This window comes from Pinus tabuliformis, chromosome 6, assembly GCF_031772625.1.
Source record: "Pinus tabuliformis cultivar Carrire ecotype Pingquan chromosome 6, CPIR1, whole genome shotgun sequence".
Classification (NCBI taxonomy): Eukaryota; Viridiplantae; Streptophyta; class Pinopsida; order Pinales; family Pinaceae; genus Pinus; species Pinus tabuliformis.
The window spans coordinates 1,959,651,929-1,959,676,509 of NC_142292.1; positions in this window are offsets into that span (position 1 = coordinate 1,959,651,929).

The window sequence follows — 24,581 nt, forward strand, 5'->3', positions numbered from 1 at the left end:
TGTTATTTAGGAAATTCCCTCAATTTAACTGTGCAGTTCCTTTAGGGTTATCATTTGACTACATGCAACATCTGTAAACTCAAGACTAGTCTACAACTGATGTTACACTGCCTTAGAATCCCCACCTCAACTAGATAACTCGAATTCTTTGCATGAACTTTCTATTTTGGGCTGATTGATCAGTTAACTAGATGATCATTGAGTTTGACTAAAGTCACACAACTTAACTGACCTTCCACTAGTTCCTACAAAAGTTAGAACTAGTTTAACTGAAAACAACTTGAGATAACCGATCTTGATTGCTACAAATTAGCAATAACACATGTGAAACTGAGCTCTAAATCATCCAACTCAAATTTACTGAGTAAACTAGATGACACAAGCCATGTCACACAAGTTAACATCATCCAAGTTGCCTATTGATGTGGAAATTTGAATTTTCTCAATTTAATTAAGACAAAATCAAATTGAGAATTTCTTGCTACATATTTCAACACTCCCTCTCAACAAGAAACGGATTATCAATCACCCCTATCTCACACTTGTGGAACTTGAACTTCCCTCTTGACAAGGACTTTGCCAAAATATTAGGGTCTTGTTCCTCTGTCAGAGTGTACGGAAACAACATTATCCGCCTCTGCACATAGTCCCCTAAATGGTGATACTGGATATCTATATTCTTGGATTGATTGTGAAAAGCAGATTTTTTAGAGAGCTTGATCCAACTATGATTATCACAGTAGATCATAGTTGGATCAATCATCTGACCAAAAAATTCAACAAGTATCGTTCTCATCGAGATCGCCTCACATGTTGCTTGAGTGGTAGCAATGTATTATACTTCTGTCAAGTTGAGTTCCATAGATATTTGCTTATTGTTGTATGAAGAAACTGTTGCAGACCTAACACTGAAAATTCCACCTAATGTACTATTTCAGTCTTAGGGACTCCCCGCCTAATCTGGATATGTGAAGCCACATAGTTTCAATTCCTTTGTCCTTTTGTACCATAGTCGAAAATGGGTAGTGCCTCTGAAGTACCATAGAACATGCTTAGTTTCCCTACAAAATAATTTGGTTGGCCTAACCCTAGCTTGGCTCAACTGATTAACTTCATAGCACATATTTGTTTTTTTGTTCACAAGATACATTAGTGAACCCACCAACTTCCAGTAAACAGTGACATCCACTTCCTCACCTAAAGTGGCATCCTCTTTCCTCCATTTGGTCGCTAGAGGTGTGTCCATGGGTTTGCAACTGTCCAGGTGGAACCTCTGAAGCATCTCATTGTCATACTTGCACTAAGAGATAAACAGTTCCCCATTGCCTTATATGAGACCCATGTCCTTCCTTTAAAACTCTCTTGCAAGGTCTTCTTTGCAAGATCTAATCAACTGCTCATCACCAATTAAAATCAACTCATCAACATATAAGACAATAATCAACAATTTACCTTCTACCAAGATATGATAGAGGTTGCATCTACTTCAATTTTGGTGAAGCCCAAACCGGTGAGATAGTTATCAATCATGGTGTACCGAGCATGGGGTGCTTGCTTGAGACTGTAGAATGCTCGCTTGAGTCTACACACATGAGACTCCTGATCAAAAGTATCGAAGCCTTCTGGTTGCTAGATATACACCTCCTCCTCAATAACTCCATTTAGAAATGTTGTTTTCACATCCATCTTGTGGATCTTCCACCCCATTTGTTAAACCAAAGCAATGATATATTAATAGATGAGTACCTTGTTACAGGAGCTAATGTCTCCTCATAGTCAATCCCCTCAACTTGAGAGTACCCCTTGGCCACAAATTTGGCCTTGCACGTTTCTATGCTTCCGTCTGTTGCATGTTTTACCTTGAAGATCTATCTTGAACCTACAACTAAAATATCTGTTGGTCTTGGGACCACTTCCCAAACACTATTCTTTAGAATGGATTCATATTCCTCCACCATTGCATCAACCCACATAGGTTGTTCTGCTACTTCCTTGAAAGAGGATGGCCCATTCTCTACAAGCTCAGTCATTAGAGCCATGTATCTAGTGACCTTCTCTGGCTACGTTGATTTGAAGGAGCACCCACATTCTCCCTCACATCCTACACAAGTCTCTCAGTTTACTTAGTCCTTTTCCTGCGTTCTTTGGATGGTCCTGCTTGAGTGGTTGCCTCCACTCTCTGCTCCTTAACCTGTGGTTGTTCCACAACTTCTTAAGGTTCCTCCTTTGGAGCTGAAAGCTCCTCTTCTGGTGGGATCCAAAGCTCCCTCTTAAGAAAGCATCACATGGCTTTATTTTCGTCAAATTTTACATTCCTTCGCACAACTCTCATTCTGAGGGATGGTGAGTACACGCGGTAGTTGTGGGGATTTTCTATGTAACCCAGAAATACCTCCAATTTTGTTGTCTGTTCTAGCTTCTTCCTTGATTCTATGGAGACATGGAAGCAAACAGAGGCTTCGAAAATCCTGAAGTGCGACACATCCAACTTTCTCCCCAAGAAAGCCTCCTCCAATGTAATCATGCCAAGAATCCAGTGAGGATTGTGGTTCTGCAAATAGACTGCGGTGTTGCATGGCTCAACCCACAAATATAGAGGTAGGCGTTGATCATGCAATATCACCCTTGTTTCTTCCACAATGCTACGGTTCTTCTTCTCAGCAACCTCATTTTATTGTGGGTTGTGGGGTGTTGTCAACTCTGGTCGAATGCCTTCTTTTACACATAAATTTTTAAATTCATTCTACATGTACTCACCTCCATTATCTCTCTTGAGAGCCTTAGTGAAACGTTATTGTGTACACCAAATAAAAATTAAATCATAGAATAAACGGTTGAGAGATATATTTGGATTATATTTTCAAGAAAGAAAAATACATTTTCGAAATAAACGGAAGCTTTAGGTCCTTTCACTCACAGTAAAAAGTGGGATTTTACAGAGTTCACTCACGACTCTGTTTTTACATTTACCAAAATTTTAGCCCGAGGCATGAGTCAAAGACTTAAGTTTACACTTGCATTTACCCTTTCTATATCACATGACAAAAACACACAATTAACTATTAAATACTACATATTCTTTGAGTACATTACATACTTCATAGAGCACTGTAATTAATTAAACACATATACAGTAAGCCAAGCATTAATGACTGCACTAACCATGCGCAGCTATTTTTAGAATTTTGATGGATGGATGTTGATTTCTGTCGTGAACAGTTGTTTAGCGCTCAAAGTTTTAAGAATATGTAGATTGATGGTGTCTTGATAATGATATTAATAATCCTATGCAATAATAATTATTATGTTTTCTTAATGCATAAATAACCATATATATTACAAGTTTTATATGTGGCTTAGTAATCAAGCCGAGGCTTCATCATTATAATGATGAGAGTAATGAAAATTAAATAATAATAATTATTTTTTTTAATATATATTAATAATAATAAATAGTACAAGTTTTATATCTGGCTTAGTAATCAAACGGAGGCTTCATCATTATAATGATAAGAGTAAAGAAAATTAAATAATAATAATTACTTTTTTAATATATATTAATAATAATAAATATTAAAGAATATTTAGTAATCGAGATGGACTTTATTACGTATCACGTAAGGAGCACCATCATTAGAAATTATGTGTGGTTAGTAATCGATATACGACATTATCAGGTAAGGAGCACCATCATTACAGTATTTCAAGGTCATTATCACGTATCACGTAAGGAGCACAATCACTAGAAATTATGTGTGGTTAGTACTCGATATGCGACTTCATCAGGTAAGGACCACCATCATTACAGTGAGTCAAGGTCAAAATTTAATCAGCATTGAGGCCGGATAATTGATTTAATTGAATTTTGCAATAATATTTTTTAATTAGTTAAGTTATGTTTATGTGGATAAGCACAAAAGAGTTTCCATATTGAATGAAGTGGCAATGTTTAATCATCATTCTCTATTAATGTTGGTTATTTTGGATCTATTTTTTAATAAGCAAAATGTTAGATAATGATTTTTCTCATGTGAGGAGACATGCACGGTTTACATAATTATTTAGTATGTAAATATTGGTAATCAGCCATTTAAATTGATGTCATATCTCTTTATAGTAACAAATAAATTATTTTTTTATTATCATGACATAGAAATTCAGTATAGATATATATTTTTTGAATTAATAAATATTGGAGTTTTGGTTCTACACGATGGATGACACTGCGGAAACAATGGTTCAATATAAACCCACAATTGGATATATAAAACCCAATAATTACCCCGCCGAACACCCTTTTTCCTTTGAAAACTATCCATTTTCCTTTCGGAACCCAAAAGCCTTTGAAAAGCTTTAAAACAATGTTTTTCCCTTTCGGGACCAAAATACTCTTGAAAATGCTAAAACAACACTTTTCCACCTTTTAAAGCGATTAGATGTGTTAGTGCCATGGATCTACATCTGGCCGATCGGACGGATCCGATTAAATCTCAATGTCGGCGATCGAGGTTCAATGGCCCACAACTATCGACGCTATCCCTCGTGGAGGTCCGACGCGATATCGTTGTTATTGGCAATAGTGATATGCCCGCCAACACTTTATCGCTCCACCTCAACACCCCGATGCGATATGTCGCAATCGGAAGTTGCAAGGTTTGGGGATCAAGCCTGTAACCTACGCCAATCCAACTATTCAATGCGACGTATATGCCGGACCCGATAAGTCCCAAAACTCCTACATATGAATTTTCAAGTCTGCTATATGGATCCGCTTAGTGTTTTGTCACAAAAACTTAGTGTAAATGGATTTCCTGCTTATGGAATTAAACAACACTAATTTTGCCTTCGTCATTGGGCTTTCAATGATAAAACAAATGGAAATGCATTTATTGATTCAAAGGAAACAGGCATTCATAGATTCTCCATCGAAATACAAACAAACAGATGCAAAAGTGTGCACAATATGCTTACCGCGGGTTTGATAAAGAATTTACACAAACATCATAAATATTTCATCAATTAAACAGGGTTGTAGAGTCTCGGCCTTGAGCCTGCTGACAACATTAAAGACATCTGTCTCAAAAAATTCCATCCACCTATTATCTCTCTGCTTTTCATTCTACTCACACTCTTTCACTCTCGATTCATTTCTTTCTCTGCAAATACACACATAAACACATAATTACAAGTTTGAGGCTCTCTGCCCCTCTCTGGCCTGATTATTCTAGTTAGCGGCCTTCTCCTCCTACAGTGCCCGTAGGCTTACAATGCTCTCGAATCCTCTCTCCCTCTCTCCCTATCTCCCTCACCTTCAGAAAAGACAGGAAAATACATATATGTCCAAGCTAACCATCTCCTCCAGAATTGAAGGAATAACTATACATTTAGAAATCAAATCCTATCCTAATCTAAACAAACTAGACTACTTGGCTTGATCTCCACACAGGGAGGATCATTTGCCATTTATTCCCAATTCTGTTTAGAATCAGGGAATAATTAACTACTTACATGTACTTGAAATTAATACAAATTAAATAACCAAGTCTTCCTCCAAACTTGCATTAGCCACAACATGTGACCACTCCATCACATTGCTGGCTAGGCCTAGATGCTCCTGCATCAGACTCCCAAAGTTTAAATTAATCATGCGCTTCTGATCTGTGTCCTCCTGGATCCCATAATTTGTTTGGTAGTCTATCCTTGGTTACTGCTGTTGTTTGTTGTTCTCCCCATCTCCATACTTTATGTTTCATTGCCCCATTAGCTATGCTATCATTGTCTTTTGTTGTCCTTTTCATATATCTTATTGTTGTTTGCTCATCATTACAATTTATGACAGGCTCCCACATCTTAATTTTCAATTTTCCATTTCCTTCACCTGTACCATCCTTTCCAGCCAATCTTCCTTTCTTCTTTTATCCATTATTTGTATGAGTCTCCACAACTCATCCAATTCTTTGTCCACTTCACTTCTCATGTGTTGAATACTATTCTCCTGCAGCTGATTATGTTCTTGAATAAGAACATCATAATCCCTATGCCAATATTTTCCCATATACATTTATGAAATGTACAAATGCCTTCTCCATTGATCCTCTGCAATAATTCCAGTTCCTTCTTCTGGTTTCTCATTCATGACTTCACTACTTCTTACTTCAAATTCCAGTATACCTGCAATTCTACAAATTTCTTGAAAACTCAGAATTTTTCCTGCTTGATTAGGTACATGGAATATTTTTTCTTTTAGTAACTTCATTTCTACACTCTTAAGGATTATGGAATTATATCCATTTGCATCTGAAATTTCATATTCAACCTCTTCTTCATCAATAAATCCTTGTAGTATAATAGTAATTCCGTTACTATCATCTCTTGAATTCATTTCTAGTTCAACATTCCCATACTGTAGATTCAACATCATTCCATCTTTCTGAGACATTCTGATCTCACCCTTCATTAATTTGATCTGATCTTCAGAATTAACTCCTTGGTTCAAATTGACTTCACATTGCCTTGTTCCTGCATATAAATCTTCATCAGAGTTAATCAATTCATTAAACACAATTACTTTACCTTGCTTCCTCATTATGCCAACACTTCTAACAACTTCTTTCTCATATTTGTCATTCATGACAACTTTGTTCTCATTCAGTTCTGGTTGTACAATTTGATCACTTATTCTTTGGTTTCCTTGCCTCTTTTACAAAAGACTTGACTCATGCCACAAATCTACCATCTCTTTTGGAATTTCTCCCAAGCACTCTACACGATCTTCACTAACTTCATTATCTGTAACATCTGTCTTTAATCCTTCTTTACTCTGGCTTTCTTCAAGGTCAATGATCTTCAATAATTGTTTAACATATACGAAGTCTTCTATATCAACCTTAAGTAGTATTTCCCCTTTGGCTTCAGTCTTCAACAGTTGTCTAATATCTGCATATTTCACGACAACTATGTTTAACAGCTGCCCTTTCCTCTGCATCACAATATTGTGTGAATTTCCTTCTTCTAAATTCTGAAAAATCATATCTTTGCTTTTCCTTTCCCTTATGACAACATGAATCAGTTGTCTTACTTCAGTGTATCTTGCATTTAAACACAAATATTAGTTTCAAAACTATGAGACACCAAGGTCTCCTCAAATAATTTCATCATCAACTCTTCTAGTTGACTTCCACTTCCTGAATACACCATAAGATTCTCCATTTGGTTTGTATTAGCTTCATCAGTTTTCCTGAGAAAAATCTTTGTTCCATATTCATATGAATGGATTTCTTTCTTTCCAAACATTCCTTTGATCTCAATAATTCCTTTGCCATCCTCCTTTTGAATTATCCTTTGGATGTCATCTGACTGGACATCTTCCTTCACTTGATTGTAACTTTTCTCTTTATTCTTCATATGACTGTGAGTAGTCATCTCTTCACCTATTAATATAACAATTTCCAATAACTACTTGTCTTTCCTCAAGTCTATATGACCTGCAAACATACAACAATCATTAATTTAAAAAAACACAATACCTTCCATCCTCTTTTGATGCTTTAAGCACCAATCCTCCAGCATAGATATTTTGAATTTCAGCAGATCCTTCTTGTTGTGACTCCATTCGTTTGAGTCTTTCCTTCCCTAACAAATCAATATGAATTTGTTCAAGTTCCCTGAACTCGTTTATCAGCTTGCCTTTCCACCTCTGTTGAAATAGCTTCCACTTGACCCTTTTTTCATTCTCCATCTATATCTTCGGTATTCACTTGTCTTTCTCTGTACTGCCAGACTAATCTCTTGTTCTTCATTCTGCTGCCAGTTGCTATACTTTTGTAATCTAATGCCTTCCTCAAATTCACTCTCATGTTGTTGATCATCTCCTTTAAATTGTTGATTCCTTCCATCTTCATCTTGCTGGATTAATACTTCTGTCTCCTTCGTGTCTCTGAGGACATAACTTCCTTGTTGCTTTTGATCTTTCATCTCACCTTCAAATAACCTCTTCTCAATTTCTTTGATTTTAGCATCATATTTACTAATGTTGTCTTCCACACCTGTAGTCACATCATTAACTGAAGAGTATAAACATTTACTTAACTCTATAAATGTTAGAGATAGTTCATCCTTATCATGCATAGTAACCATATCCTTTTCTCCATCAGGTTCTGAAAGCTTCATTTCTTCTTCAGGTTCCTTGAGCAATATTTCCAAGAATTCTATTTCCTTGTGAAATCTCTCCAACATTTCATCACAACTTCCATCCTCAGCTTCATTCTTTTCCTGGCAATCCTTATGAGTTATCATGTTTTCTGCACTATCATATTGCAAAGTTTTTTCATAAATTTCATTAAACAAATTCATTTGTTTGCCTTCTTGTAGTACCACTATGGCATTATCATTAGACTTATGGTCCATATCAACTTCATTTGACTGTTTGACACCAACAGAATGTTATGAAACCAGCTCAAGAAAAGATAGAAAAGATAGATCAACGCCTTAGAATTCAGCCTCTTCGAGGGAGCAACCTCCTTTACATTACATAAATGAACAATTCTTGGATGATACAAATGACAAAACCTCCTTTCTATATATAGGAGTCTAAGGAGTCAAAATATAATCCAGCCGACCTAACAATAATAATATAAAGCCACAAAAATAACAATAAAGGGATTCTATGGGGCACAAAAATAACAATATGGGGGTAATAGGGGCACAACAATATAAATAAGGGGTATAACTACAATAGTAATGGGGTAATCACTAGTATTATAGGGACCCAACATGCCCCTCTCCTTCAAAAAGTGTTGTCCTCAACGCTTGAGCAGTTCTGGATACTTCTGCATAAAATTCTCATCCTCCCATGTGGAATCTTTAGCGGATAAGTTCTTCCACTTGATAAGATACTCTGAAATTGATCGATTTCGTAGCTGTCGAGTTCTTGTTTCTATGACTGCTTCCGGTTCCAATAAAATTTTTCCTTCCTCGTCAAGTTCTGGCAATATTGTTTGAACTGGGAGCTTGTCGCCTATAACCTTCTTTAAACATGAAACATGGAAAACTGGGTGCAATCGAGAAGCTGCAGGAAGCTCCAATTTGTATGCCATAGTACCAATCTTTTCCAACACCTTGTACGGACCATAATACTTTGGTGATAATTTATTATCCTTCTTAGCTTGCTTTAGGGACATTTGCTTATATGGTTGTAGCCGTAGGAATACCCAATCACCTACATCAAAACTTCTTTCACTGCGATGTTGATCTGCCTGTTGTTTCATTCTATTTTGTGCCAACACGAGGTTATCCTTTAAGAGTTGGAGGACTTGTTGTTGATGTTCGATGTGATGTTCCACTGCCTGAACCTTAGAATTTTCTCTTAAATATGATGTGATTGATGGTGGTTGGTACCCATAAAGTGCCATAAATGGGGTCATTTTTGTTGCTGTATGGAAGGAAGTGTTATACCACCATTCAGCCAGAGGCAACCATTTGACCCATTGTGTCTGTTTATCAGATACAAAGCAACGAAGATATCCTTCCAAACATTTGTTTACTATCTCAATTTGCCCATCAGATTGAGGATGATAAGATGAGTTATGAGCTAACTGAGTACCAAGACAAGAAAATAATTCTGTCCAAAAATTTCCAGTGAAAATGGGATCTCTGTCACTTACAATAATCTTTGGGTTTCCATGTAGCTTTTGAACTGTTTCCATAAATGCAGTAGAAACTGTATTGGCTTTAAATGGATGTGATAATGCACAAAAGTGTGCATACTTGGTAAGTCTGTCAACTACCACCATGATGACACTCTTTCCCTCAGACTTGGGTAAACCTGTGATAAAATCCATTGAAACCTCCTCCCAACGTTGGCTTGGAATGGATAAAGGTTGTAATAGACCTGGTGTCTTAATTGTTTCAACTTTATTTTGTTGGCAAACCAAAATTCCGCCACAAACTTTTGAATATTTGATTTAAGGCCATCCCAAAAAAATTCCTTCTTAACCCTGTGGTAAGTTTTTAAAAATCCTGAGTGCCCTCCTAAGGGAGAAGTGTGCAATTCCATAAGAATCTTTTGCTTTAGCTGGGAATTCTTACAGAGGTATAAGCGATCTTTGTACCATAACGAATCATTTTGCCAGCTAAATGTATCAGAAGTACTGGAATCTTGTTGTAGCTTTCGAATAAGTGCCCACACTTCTTCGTCATTCTTCCATTCCTCCTTTGCTTCGTTTATCCAATCTGGTTGGATAATAGAAATGGCACACAACAATGCTTCCATATCCTCATCCTTTCTTGAGAGTGCATCTGCCACCACTTTTTGCTTCCCTTTTTTGTAGATGATTTCAAAGTCATAACCCAACATCTTTGTGACCCACTTTTGTTGCTCTTCAGAGGATAATCTTTGTTCTAAAAAGTATTTAAGGCTATCATGATCCGTTTTTACCTTGAATTGTCTTCCCATTAGGTAGGGTCGCCATTTCTTAAGTGCATGGAGTATTGCCAACATTTCCTTCTCATAAATAGCTTTGCTTAAAAACTTTCCCTTGATTGGACGACTTTCAAAAGCAATGGGTCTTTCATCTTGCATTAGAACAGCACCAATTCCATTTCCTGAAGCATCACATTCCACAATAAAGGTTTTTGTGAAGTCCGGTGTAGCTAAGACTGGTGCTTGGCACATTGCCTCTTTAAGATGTTTAAAGGCCTTTGTTGCTTCCGGAGTCCATGAAAATGAATCTTTCTTCAATAATGTTGTTAGAGGTGCTGCTATTCTCCCATAATTCTTAATGAACTTGCGATAATACCCTGTCAACCCAAGAAATCCTCGCAGATGCTTTATGGATGTGGGGATTTTCCATTCCTTAATGGCTTTAATTTTGCTAGGGTCTACCTTAACTCCTTCATGAGATACAACTATCCAATAGTTGTAGCACCTTGTCAACATGTTCAACATGATCCTTCCAAGACTTGCTGTAGATTAGTATATCATCAAAAAATACCAACACAAATTTTCTAAGGAATGGTTTGAAAATTGAATTCATCAAACCTTGAAATGTTGAAGGTGCATTGGTAAGGCCAAAAGGCATGACCAAAAATTCATAATGACCCTCATGAGTTCTAAATGCCATTTTCGGAATGTCTTCAATCTTCATTATGATTTGATGATATCCCGAACGAAGATCCAACTTGGTGAAGTAAATTGATCCATGCAATTCATCCAGTAATTCATCAATGACAGGAATGGGGAACTTATCTTTAATAGTGAGCTTGTTGAGCTCCCTATAATCTGGACACATGCGCCATGATCCATCCTTCTTGTGCACCAATACTACTGGAGCTGAGAAAGAACTTTGACTTGGTTGAATTATACCAGCCTCTAGCATTTCTGCAACCATATGTTCAATTTCACTTTTTTGGACATATGGATATCTGTACGGCCTGATGTTTGGAGGAACACTTCCTGGAATCAGATGAATAGCATGATCATGATCACGCATAGGTGGGAGACCTTTGGGAGTCTCAAATACCTTGGAATGATTGTCCAGGACTTTTTGGAGATCTGGAGAAATAGATGATTCCAATGTGGAAACATCTAGCGAACATAATTGTGCAATTACACCTCTTTGCTCATTTTTTAGAAGCTTTGTCATGCCATTAGAGCTGATTATCTTTCCTAGTTTCCCTGCAATACCCCTTAATTCAACTTCCTTTCCTTCCACAGAAAATTTCATGAAAAGTTCTTGAAAATTAAAAGCTATTGTACCCAAGGATTGTAGCCATTGGACTCCTAGTACAACATCAGCACCTCCCATTGGAATGGAAAGCATTGGGCTAGTCAATACATATTCTCCCATGGATAGCTTGATATTATGGCACTTTCCAAAACAATTTATTATTCCTCCATTTGCAATCATCACTTGACACTCTGGTGCTGGATATAGGAAGCAATTCAATTCTTTTGCTACCCTACAATGAATAAAATTGTGAGTGCTTCCTGAATCAATCAACACTATTACCTTTTTCTTTTTGATTTGTCCTTCTATCTTGATGGTTTGAGGAGTGGTAATTCCCGCCAATGCATTACAAGATATGGTCGGATTTATTTGTTCTTCATCTAGGCTTTGTTCCTGGAATATATCCTCTTCTTTTGACCTTTCTTGCTCCTTTTCTTCTTCCTCTTCACAATCTATGTAGAATAATTTCTTCTCAGCACACTTATGACCTTTTGTGTATTTGCTATCACAATTGTAACAAAGCCCTTTTGCTCTTTTTTCTTCCAATTGTTGTGGTGTCAACCTTGTAGGTTGTGGAAGACTATGGGCAACAACACTTCCGTCTTTATAGTTGTGAATGGTATGCTTCCTAGTTGCCATAATTTTGCTTTCCATTTTTCTTGCTAACCTGAATGCCTTCTCTAATGAATCAGGTTCCCAAAGGCGCACATCATGTTGGATATTATCCTTTAAAGACCCTATGAACACATCAATCCTATGCTCCTCTGGAATATCTTTTACCCTTATGTTCAATTTTTGGAACTCCTCAATGTGCTCCATTATTGAACCCTTTTGTTTGAGACTTATCAATTGGCTAAAAAAGTGTTGCTTTTTGTATCCTCATAATGTGCTATCAATTCTTCCGTAAAAATTTCCCAAGTGATAAATTGTTTACGAGAACAAAGCCATTGATACCATACAAACTGATTTGGTTCCAAATATAAAGTTTCCATACGTACCTTTTGTGCGTTTTTCACATTATTGAGATCGAAGAATTGCTCCATCTGTAATATCCATGTGGCGGGATCCTTGCCATCAAACTTCCTCATATCGATTTTTGGAACATGGTGAGTCTTCGATCCAACATTAGAGTCTATGGAATCATGATTAACATTTCTTTTGTTCTCATCATGAGTTTCATTTAGTACTCTTTCACCCTTAGTGACCATTTCTTGTAGCAACTTATTCATATTTATCTTCAATTCTTCCATCTTATCATCCATGCCATCAATTTTAGCGTCCATGCCATTCACCTTAGCTTCCATGCCATCCATCTTAGCTTCTACGCCTTTCTTTAAACAGTCCATCTTAGCTTCTACACCTTTCTTTAAACCATCCATCTTAGCTTCTACATCTTTCTTTAAACCATCCATCTTAGATTCTGTTCCTTTTTGTGCAAGGGACAGTTGTTGCACTTGGTCTTGTAATTTTGATATATCATGTTGCATTTCTTCCTCTTCTTCATGAGTCATGCTAGAGCTTTCAGGTTCCTTACTAGGTGTTTGCATTTTCTTTCCTCGGGGCATCAGTTACCGATAATAATGCTCTACTATGCCCTTTGAATTCCTTCAAAATAAATTTTCAAACCAAGCTTAAGCAAAAATTTAAAAAATCTACACACCTTTTTTCACTTTGTAGGAGCTTGATATTGCCTTTGATGTATCTCTGTACTTTCCAATCATCTAGTTTTGAAATTATGACCTGTAGTAGTTCTCTGTGTCCTCTTTCCAATTCCACCAGTCTGATCCAAATTGGATTCTCCAAGAAAGAGTTATGCACAATCTCCCAAGATGACCTGATTATAGACCTTTCCAGAAGAGTGAACTTGTATGAAGTGCCACGTGTACAATTTTCGACCTTTGGTTCTGAAAGTGATATAGAAGAAACTACAGTCCGTTCTCTTTCTGTACCTTCTGACGAAATTTCAATCCGATCCCAAGAGAGAAAGTTATGACGATTTTCCCTAGGTCACCTGTTTTGAATGTAATTCAGGAGTCTGCAAAAAGACCAACTTCCTCAGAGCATATCGCCGCAAATATTGTGCGAAGAGATCTGAAATTCGGGCCCAAGGTTAAGCGCGATTTCTTCTCAAATGGGTTTTTTTTGTGACTTTTGAAACGTCACAGAAAAAACGTTATAGCGAAAATACCACAATGACCTGTTTGGAGCAGCGAAACCCTAGAATCCAAAGCTCCGATACCAAATGTTATGAAACCAACTCAAGAAAAGATAGAAAAGATAGATCAACGCCTTAGAATTCAGCCTCTTCGAGGGGGCAACCTCCTTTACATTACATAAATGAACAATTCTTGGATGATACAAATGACAAAACCTCCTTTCTATATATAGGAGTCTAAGGAGTCACAATATAATCCAGCCGACCTAACAATAATAATATAAAGCCACAAAAATAACAATAGAGGGATTCTATGGGGCACAAAAATAACAATATGGGGGTAATAGGGGCACAAAAATATAAATAAAGGGTATAACTACAATAGTAATGGGGTAATCACTAGTATTATAGGGACCCAACACAGAATTTCATATATGAACTCCTTTTGCTGCAATAAATTAGTACCGTCTTCCTCTAAAAGGAATTCTCCATCATACTTCACCTCAAGAGATTCATTCCGGTTTGTGATAGTTTTACTAGACTATCCATCACCCTCTACATATCCTGCAAAAATACACAAACTATGAGAATTAAAATCACAAGGCTTCATTGCCTCATCTGCTTCCATTGTCATCATATCTTTGAATTCTTCTAAACTATGCTAATAGTCCATGAGATCTTCAACTGATCTCCCATTATCCTCTTCACCCAACATTTCACCTTGTTCTTGTCTACAAATGGAAACTTCCATTTCTGCTTCTGCTTTTGCTTCTCTGAGTTCCTCTGGTTCCTCTTGAGCACTCAATATCTGCTCAATCTTTCTCAACTCTTCTGCTATCTCTAAATTCACTCACTGATTTCTCTTCTCTTGTAGCCTTTTCCACTTTATTCTCCTTCTCATGGTCCAACCATGCTTCTAGTCTTCATCACTTCTCTACAACATCTGCATCAATATTCTAATTTGGAAATCTATCTCAGCTCTCTCTCTGTCAAACTCTTCTTGACTCATCCTCATGCCATTTACTTTGGCATCTTTCCTTCTGTTGTGGCTTCTTTTTGAACCGCTTCTATGACTATCAGTAGTCATCTTCTTCTCCTCTCTTTTCATGAGCTCCTCACTCCTATGCAACAAGCCTCTGCGACAACAATCATCTTACTGCGATCTTACCTCACTAAGCTCTCCTCACTCGGTCTTTTGGTAAGCACGGTCCTTTATCTGGAACCTCCTCTTGAGCTACACCTTTGCTCCTTCTAGGCTTCTGCAATCTCTCACTCTCTCTTGAGAACACTTCAACCGTCCTCTCTGTCTAATCTCTTGTTGGATTCTTCAGATTCACTGCCACTTCAGAGTGCTGTCCTTGCTCTGCTTTTAAGAACACATCTGGTTCTTCTCTCACAGCTTCTCTTGTTCTATATTGCTGCAGTCTTCACACTTTCTTATGCTATCACCTGTGTTTTAAATGGATTTCCTCTGTCTCTTGCATCTACAAGTTCTGCTACACATCACCTCTGTGTGCCTTCCTTCTGTCAGATTAGAATCTGATCCTTCCTCTTGCCTGCATAAATACTTTAGCACATAACTCTATTTTTAATTCCTTCATACAGTTTCTCTCTATTTTGTTTAACCCCAATTATTCAATTACAATTCTGATCTACTAAAAATGATGCAGCGGAAACAATGGTTCAATATAAACCCACAATTGGATCTATAAAACCCAATAATCACCCGCCAAACACCCCTTTCCTTTGAAAACTATCCCTTTTCCTTTCAGAACCCAAAAGCCTTTGAAAAGCTTAAAAACAATGTTTTTCCCTTTTGGGACCAAAATACTCTTGAAAGTGCTAAAACAATGCTTTTCCACCTTTTAAAGGATTATATGTGTTAGTGTCATGGATCTAGATTTGGCCGATCAGACGGCTCAAATTAAATCACAATATCGACGATCGGGGTTCCAATGGTCCACAACTATCGGTGCTATCCCTCGTGGAGGTCTGTTGCGATATCGCTAATCACTATCGACGATAGTGATATGCACGCTTAACACTTTATCGCTCCACTTCAACACCCTGATGCACTATGTCACAATCGGAAGTCACAAGGTTTGTGGATCAGGCCTGTGACCTGCGCCGATCCAACTATGCGATGCGACGAATATGTCAGACCCGATAAGCCCCAAAACTCCTACGTATGAATTTTCAAGTCCGCTATATGGATCCTCTTAGAGTTTTGTCACGAAAACTTAGTGTAAATGGATTTCCCGCTTGCGGAATTAAACAACACTAATTTTGCCTTTGTCACTCGATTTTCATTGATAAAACAAATGGAAATGCATTTATTGATTCAAAGGAAACAGGCAGTCATGGATTCTCCATCGAAATACAAACAGACGGATGTGCAAGCATGCATAATATTCTTACCGCGGGTCTGATAGAGAATTTACACAAACATCATAAATATTTCATCAATTAAACAGGGTTGCAGAGTCTTGGCCTTGAGCCTGCTCACAACATTAAAGTCCTCTGTCTCAAAAAATGTTATCTACCTACTATCTCTCTTCTTTTCGTTTTACTCACACTCTTTCACTCTTGATTCATTTCTTTCTTTGTAAATACACACATAAACACATAATTACAAGTTTGAGGCTCTCTGCCCCTCTCTAGCTTGATTATTCTAGTTAGCGACCTTCTCCTCCTACGCTGCCTGTAGGCTTACAATGCTCTCGAATCCTCTCTCCCTCTCTCCCTCACCTTCAGAAAAGACAGGAAAATACATATATGTCTAAGCTAACCATCTCCTCCACAATTGAAGGAATAAACTATACATTTAGAAATAAAATCCTATCCTAATCTAAACAAACTAGACTACTTGGCTTCATCTCCACACAGGGAGGATCATTTGTATTTATTCCCAATTCTGTCAGAATTGGGCAACAATTAACTACTTACATGTACTTGAAATTAATACAAATTAAACAACCAAGTCTTCCTCCAAACTTGCATTAGCCACAACATGTGACCACTCCATCACATTGTTGGCTAGCCCTAGATGCTCATGCATCAGTGGATAATTATTCATTTTATACAGTTTCTATGTTCTCATTTATTTTTTGATTAATGTACATACGACATGCACTATACATATGGTATGAACCATTATTATCAATCTAATTTTTAATACATTGGATCCCAAACCCAAGGAATGGCGGGATTGTGCCTCTAGATAATTCAGAATTCTTGCTAGCTGTTTGACACTGCATGGGTAAGGGTTGCCCATTGACGGTCCTCCACACTTCTCTCCGTTGGACGGTAAAGGTTGATTTCATTAATCTCTTGTCCGGGCATCTTCTGGCAGTCTTGACATTCCCTTCTTCGTTTGGTAGAGTTGCTCTGCTCCGATTCCGGTCCTCGACTCTGTGATTCCTCTCTGGTCGACTCTGTGATTCTTCTCTGGTTCGCCCCTTACTCAGCTTAGTGGTGAATTTTACCTTCCTTATACAGATGCTTTACCTCCTCGGACACAGGTTTTGTGTGTTTAATCCTTCAATGGGGTTGGAGCTTCCTCATGGAGGGTTTCGCACGCAGCTTTTCCACACAGGTATTGTGTCTTTCTTCCATTTTAGAATTCCTTTTTCGTATTGTAGTCGTTTGTTGGCTTCTACCTTTTTAATAGTATCCTGCTGTGTTTGTTGCATCCACCGAGGGTTTGCAGCAGCAGATGATGGCCTTTGCAGGTCACATCCCTTCCTTTTTGTGCCTGGCTGTGGGTTCTTCGTCACCGAGTTGCTATCAACCTCCGGGTAATGTGATAAACATCTTGGTTGCAGAGTTCGTAGTTTTTCTTTTTTATGGGTTAATAGCATATCTCGTTGGCTACAAAACTATTTATAGCTCTTGTGAATGGTGCCTATGTATTGTGATTTTCAGAGTGAATTTTAGCCAACTATGGCTCTATCTACTATTTTCCACAACTTTGCTTCTATATTGCCATCTTTATGATGATTTGCAGTTCTGGGTTTTCATACCCGAATAGGGTGGTGGTCTTTTTGAAAATTCACAATGTAACTTTAAATGTTGACATGTCATGATGTAATTTAAGTACTGATATTTCATGGTCGGAAGGTTTTGATACTCCGAGTTTTCGGAACCTGTAAGTTTAAATTATCATTTATAAAGGAATTATTTGATCTTTTTCAAATTTCCTGGCATGATTTTTTTTTCTACATCACTTCATTTTGAGTTCTATGATGAGTGACTCGCATGTTCGAATATGACCAGAACGTTTAAATTGGTTGGCCAATTCCTTAATGTTTAGTTTATTGGTGCGGGTTTAGTTCTATTTCATATTTAAATCTGTATTCACAATGGTTGCGCTGCTGGGGTTTAGGGGTTTATTCGAACCTCATTGTGAATTTATTCTAAGTGTTTTTCCTTTAATTGTACTACTATATTATATATATCGTAAAAATTATATATATATATATATATATATATATATATATATATATATATATATATATATATATATATATATATATATATATATATATATATATATATATATATATATATCTGGGTATTTCTGTGATAACCTTCTGCGCAGTATTTGTAGAATTGTTCTCCTTGTTTTACCTTATCACAGAGAATGATTATATTTCGAGTTTCCTTCTTTGTTAAGGTGCCTTAAGGCTAGATTTACCGCAGACTTTAAGCTTGTCATCTTTTCCCTGTGGTTTCATAGTTAAAGGGGAATGGAGGCTTATGTACCCCACCATGGTATTTCCCTAACTGAAATTTTTGCTTTCAGATTGTTTCTTTTCTAAAAATATTTACCTCGACAGAAGGTTTCCTAGTAGTATTATTATTTACAAGGGTTCCTTACTTGTCTATCTTCCTTGTTGTAATCTTTATACATAATGAATCCAGTAGATTCTTTTATAGTTTTCTTTTCCTCTGTGTTCCTTTGTTAAATAGATTACATACCTACTACTAGACATTTAAACAAATTGAGTCTAGAGCTGGACATGAGTTTTTCTATGTTAATAACTCATCTATTACTCTTAACAGAAAATCAAAGTTCTAGTTCTTAACTGTATATTTTATTCTCTTTCAGAGTTCTTGATAGAACTTATACTGTAATAGCCCATATGTTATTTTCAACAGAAAATCAAAGTTCAATTCTTTGACAATATATTTCAGATTTCAGAGTTCTAGACTTATTTGGTTATGTAGATTCCCACTGTTGTCCTCCTGGACCATAATCAACTATAAGTTGAAAAGTTCCTCCCAACCTTGAGACTTGCTTTCAGGCCAAAGTCTCCCCCCAAGCTGTTGCTCACATGACATATGCTTTTCTGTAAGACTTATCAGTCTAAGCATATGCAACTATATATTCTCAATGAGACTTAACTCCTGAACTATCTGACATATCAGCATAGAAACATCCTTTTTTTCCTTTTTCCTTCTCCTTAAATCATCTCAAGTATCAATACCCTCTTGATTCCCTTCTTGGCGAATCCATAATTAGGGAAGTAGTTAGGGATAGGTAAGTGCCTATCCTAACTACTTGACATGTGAGAATTACAAGATTTTTTATCACTCAAACATTTGTTTCATGCATAACTTAATTAAAATCTTAAATGTATAAATTTAAATAATAATAATAATATCTAGTTTTTGTTTTACTGCAGTAAATAAATATTTACAGATTTTGGGGACATCACATCTCCCCCCCGAATATTAAACATCGTCTCGATGTTTTTCTACTGCAAATAGATCCGGACAAGTCTCCCTCATAACCTGCTCATCTTCCTAAGTGGCCTCCTTCATCCCAAAGTGCTTCCATTGCATTAACCTGGGTGATAACTCATTTCTGCAACATTACTTCTCTTCGATCGAGTATAACCAACGGTTCGACCGAGAACTCGCCTTCCGTTTCAACCTATATGCAAGAAAAAGAAAATAGTGAGTCCTTTTCCCTTAGTAACTTGTCTTGACAGACTTATTATAATTAAATTACCTATATATCTTGCCAATTGATTATATGCTTAGGATCATAAACATATTTTTTTAACATAGAAACATGGAAAACATTGTGCACACGTATGTGGCTGGGCAAGACGATATGGTAAGCCACTAGTCTGATTTGAGCTAGGATCTGGAAAGGACCACAAAATCAGGGTGCCAATTTAGCACATCTGCTCCATTGTAATGTACTCTTCTTAGCTCGTACCTGCACATAAACATGATCTCCAATTTGAAATTCCTGGAAACTCCTCTTTCGATTAACAAAATTCTTTTTTCGGTCTTGTGCGGCCTTTACCATCTCCTCCATTTGTTTTAACATGTCGGGACCTAATATCAATTTATCCTCTGGCCCTCCCCAACTCGAAGGTGTCCTGCACCTGCGTCCATACAAAACTTCAAACGGGCTCATTTGTAGCGATGCATGATAGCCATTTTTATAAGCAAATTCTATCAAATGTATGTAATCCTCCCATTTGGTTGGTTGTTGCATTACATAAGTTCACATCATGTCCTCCACTACCTTATTTACTCACTCAGTCTGCCCATCCGTTCGAGGGTGGTAAGTAGTGTTGAAATGCAGATGTTTGCCTAAACCTTTAAATAAATCTTTCTAGAAAGTTGATGTAAATTTTACATCACGATTGGAAATTATGACTTTCGATAATCCATGTAATATGAAAATGTTTCACATGAATATGTTAGAAATTTGTACAACCTTGTAAGTTGACTGCACCGGTATGAAGTGAGAAGATTTGCTCAACTTATCTACCACCACCATTATCGAACCATTTTGCTTTCTGGACTTGGCTCTATCTTGCGTAGACTTTGCATGTGGGCTACATTCGCATGTGCGATCAAGGCTACTCTTAGCCATCAATGTTTTCGAGCCAAGAAGGTCAAGGATTCTCTTAATCATCTGTCGAGGGCTGCCAAATACACGAATGAGGTGCAACTACTGATGTACATATTGTTCATCACGCTTTATACATGTGGTGCAAGTTATACTTGTGGTGTAAGTTTTAAATATATTAATATATATTTATTTTAAATAAGGATCTAACATAGTTGGATATGGATCCAATTTTTTCACGTGTAAATTTTTGATGAGTAGAAATTATTTAAATGTTTTGTATGGTTATTTAATTTTTTTTTTATTTTTATATATTTAAAAAAAAAAATATTTTGGTTTATGTTAACAAAATTTCAATTTTGATGAAGACAAAAACCGTTATACATCATATTGACTGTAAAATAAATCTCTCAACTCAACTAATAAAATACAACTAAAAATATACATATTGTTCATCATGTTTACATCAGCATACAATGTGGTGTAAGTTTCTTTATAGAAAGAATGGCTAATTTTTGGATCATTACTTCTGCATGATTTGTTGCTTGGTATATATATATGATGGATGAGGTGAGAATGTCGAATAGATTTATTAAAGTATATTGAGATAGAAGGTAATGATTTTTATTTTTATTTTTTTTATTTATTTTTTATGAGATTCACGATTCTAATGACTAATAATAAAAGTACAGAGGTCCAAGATAAAGATTAAATAAATAGTTAAGAAAATGTGCCAAGTATGTCCATTATTTTAAAAGAGAAGATAATATTTCTTTGAGTCGCTTTCCCTTAAAAGGCATGTTGTTGTGGGATGTTGTGTTATGAATGCATAGACTCTAAAATTTCCTTATAGTTGTTGTGAATTTTCTAGTAAAGATTATTGGAAATGAAGGTATCAAGAGGTATCTGATATGTAGTGAAATCATATTTTTTGAAAATCTTTGGAGTTTGTGAAAAGAAACATGTTGAGCCTAGTGAACTCAATATGTGGATGCATGGTTGTTGGAAATAGAAGTTTCAATATGAAGATTGAGTAAAGATGTTTAAGATGTAATATCAAGATTTCTAGTGTGAAAGATGGTTTTGCTATCATTATGTTATGTATTTCTCACTAATGTTTTTGTTACAATCCAATGTGATGTGAAACCATTCATGAGTTTGAATAGTAAGAAGTGGTGTACTTAGAAATGAATTCTAACTATGTCTTTTGCCCCATGAATGATTTTTCAAGTGGTGTGTTATAGGTACTCATTGGTAGGCACAAAGAATGTAGAATTAGTTCAATACCTCTCATATTTCGACTAATTTCCTGTATAACTAACATGTATACATTAGATGGCATCCATGTATCTCGATAAAGGGAAGTAGGTCCATAGGATGGTCAATGAATTACACTTCATTTTCAGATTGATGTTATCCTTTGAAGTACAATAGGGTCCCAATTAATGTGAGGTTTCTATGACTGGTTTCCAACAACTCTTCAAGTGAAGGAAGGAGCATGGATAGTTTTTGAGGTGCAAGTCATTTTTCAGTGGTATACAACTTGAGTGGGCCTAATGGTTAAGAGCATGTGTTTCTTCCTAAGAGGTTACAAGTTCAAAACCAAAGGGGGGTAGACTATGTATGCCTTTGTGGACATAACAGTTAAATTGTTGCGCAAAGGTGGGTCCCTTGTCCCACAAACAAGGGGGTCTCATACACAAATTTGGTGTCTAGCTTGGTCGTGACCTTAAAATTGCATAATAATAATAATAATTGTTCTTGCTTGAGAAACTAAGATTGGCGAAAGGAGGAATTTTTTTGAGTGTTATGATTAGTTTACAGCAAAGAAAAAATATGTCTTCAATATAATAGAAAGACCTTTGGAGTTTGGCCCAAGAAAAGTAGGTGACATTACTCGTGGAAGTGTTATGGAAGTAGAGGATATTGGTTGGAGTAGTAGTAGCAGATATTGGGTGATTATGGGGAAGAAAAAGTAAAATTGTTGGAGTCATTTGGAGTAGTAATAAACTCATGACCATATTATAATATGATACACACTCTATAATTGTAACAAGTCTATAGTCATGTTTAAGTTGATGTAGTGGGTGTTAGAGAATAATCTCTCCTGTTAACGGAAGTCATCAATTCGAGTTAGCTATTATATTGAGTTACTGCTACAAAGATAAATTTAGCAATTTTCATTCATGTTTGTGTCATGTGTGTGTGAGCTAAGGTTAGCATGACTATTCTTAGTGATTTTGAGTCATTATAATTCTGTAAATATTAAGTAGTTGAATCAACCAATCCACATAGAAAAAACTAATATTTGAGAGTGTTATTTTGTGGTTTCCTTCTCTATCTATCTATCAGATTGGTATCAGAGTTGAGGAAGAGAAAAAGTATCCAAAATTCTGTAACCGCAATCTGTAGAGCCATACCAAGAGAAAAAATTCATTGTTTATTATTTTTTGTTGAAGAAATCACGAGCCTTCTCCACTAATAGCTTCCACCACCACAGTCGTCATTATGCCAAAGTTGTTCGTTGACAACGGAACAATTTATCCTTTTTTATTTTACAAGTTGTAACCTCAAGTCTGGGCCTCCATTGTAGGCAACCACATTGTACAGGCCAATTTGGGGAGTTTCCCTGAGCCACCATATCAAGTAGCTTACATGAATCATATCCATCATCATAAGTTGATGTCGTAATCATGTATGTCCATGATTCCAAAAGAGGAAGACAATATTCCTTTCAGGTCCCTTCTCAATTCTTTGCTAATGGGATGTTGTTTTTATGAAAGAAGAGACTCTAAAATTTCCTTGTAGTTGATGTGAATGTGCTCATAGTGATTGTTGGTAGTGAAGGTATCAAAAGGCATTTGGTATGTAGTGAAATTGCCTTCTTGAAATTTCTTGGGGTTTGTGAAGAAAAACATGTTGAGCCTAGTCAACTCAATATGTGGGTGCATGATTGTTAGAAGTAACTATTCTGACAAGAGTGTGATGAAGCACATAAGCTACAAGATAGGGATTACACGAATGTGTATAAGATGTAACATAAAGATTCCTAGTGTGCGAATGACTACAAAAGAAGATGGTATTGTTGTCATTATGTTATGTATCTTTCCCTGATGCTTTCACTACAATTCTTTGTGATGTGAAATAATTCATGAGTTTGCATAGTAAGAAGTGTTGTAGCTAGAAATGTGTTCTAGCTATGTCTGTTTCCCCATGAACTATTTGTCAAGTGGTGCACTATAAGTCTTAATTGGCAAGTGCAAAGAATGTAAGAATGAGTTGGATACCTCTCATATTATGACTAATTTCCTATATAACTGATAAGTACATCGAATGGCAAGTAGAAATTAGGTTGTATATTTGCAACTGCTCATGAAATTTTAATCAAAAATCACAAGACACAAACCTACAATATTGCTTTGGGGACATCAATTCACGATTTAGAAAAAAATTCTCAAACATGCAAGAGGAAATAACACACATGAAATAAGTATTTTTATTTTGGGAAAACAATATGCTAAAAAATTCAATGTCTTCTTGCATTAATCAAATGAATAAAGATGTATTATAGTTTATTTTCTCAACTCAGCTCACCCTATAAGTGCACAACCTATCTCTCTGCTCAATGGAGGCCTTTTGACCTAGAATTAGTCAAATTTTTCCTCAGCTTGAGCTCATATTTCCTTGTGTTGTTCCTTGAGGAATTAGCCCCTATTATTTAGGAAATTCCCTCAATTGAATTCCACAATTCTTTTAGGCTTATCATTTGACTGCATGCAACATCTGTAAACTCAAGACTAGCCTACAACTGATGTTACACTACCTT